A 1,057-nucleotide genomic window follows, 5' to 3' on the forward strand; every position below is an offset into this window, starting at 1 on the left:
TACATACATATTCACATAATAAAAAAAAATTATACTCACTTTACACCAAATCCCCGACGCCCTAGTCTCCTAGAAATAATGTAAAATAATAAACCAACATATACTCCTTGTCTGCCGTAGTCCAGGTAATCCAGATTGTCCCATGGCGATCTCACGTGTAGAACAGTCATATCAGGAGATGTGACCGCTCTACCCGGCCGCCAGCGATACAGTGACAGGCGGTAATCGCTCCTGCAGTGTATTACTGAGCTGCCATCAGAGTTCACCAGAGCTCATTAGCTCGCTGCTCTCCCTTACGGCACCGCTGTGTGAGAATTATCCCATGCAGCAGCGGTGCCGTAAAGGGAGAGGACCGAAGCTAATGAACTCCGGTGAACTCTCACTGCAGCTCAGTGATACACTGCAGGAGCGATTACCTCCTGTCAGTGTATCACCGGCTGTGTTTGAGAGCAGTCATATCACTGATGTGGCTGCTTTCAAAGTGATCAGGATCGTCATGGGACATTATGGATTATCTTCTCGTCGGACAGGTGAGGAATATTTGTGGTTTATTATTTTATCTTTGTTGCAGGAGACAAGGGAGTCGGGGATTAGGCGTTCGGTAAGTGTGGTTAATTAAGAATTAATTAATTATTCTGGCTGTGTCTTTATTTACCATATAACTATGGTATTAGTAATGGAGAGGTGTCTTATAGACGCCTCTCCATTACTAAGCTTTGGACTTGATGTCACCAGACAATACAAAGGTGACATCAACCCCACAAATATTACCCCACTTGCCACTATTACAGGGCAAGTGGGAAGAGCGAGGCTAAGTGCTTAATTGAGCATAGAGTAGCATTAATGACCAAGTCTGTAATTTAGGTGGATTCTAGGATCTGGGTCGCAGCAGTGACTGTAGCATCTGGAGGGATCGTTGCTCCCGTTCCGCACTCCAGGTATTAGACCTGCTCCAGGTGGGCTCTAGTAGTAATAAAAAAGATGGCATTTATCAGAGAGCAGGGTGTGACCAGAAAAGCTGGTGGAAAGAACAAGCCCTGCTGTAGAAAGACACCTC

Source organism: Dendrobates tinctorius, unplaced genomic scaffold (genome assembly GCF_039654945.1).
Source record: "Dendrobates tinctorius isolate UK_male_01 unplaced genomic scaffold, ASM3965494v1 ptg000232l, whole genome shotgun sequence".
Taxonomy (NCBI): domain Eukaryota; kingdom Metazoa; phylum Chordata; class Amphibia; order Anura; family Dendrobatidae; genus Dendrobates; species Dendrobates tinctorius.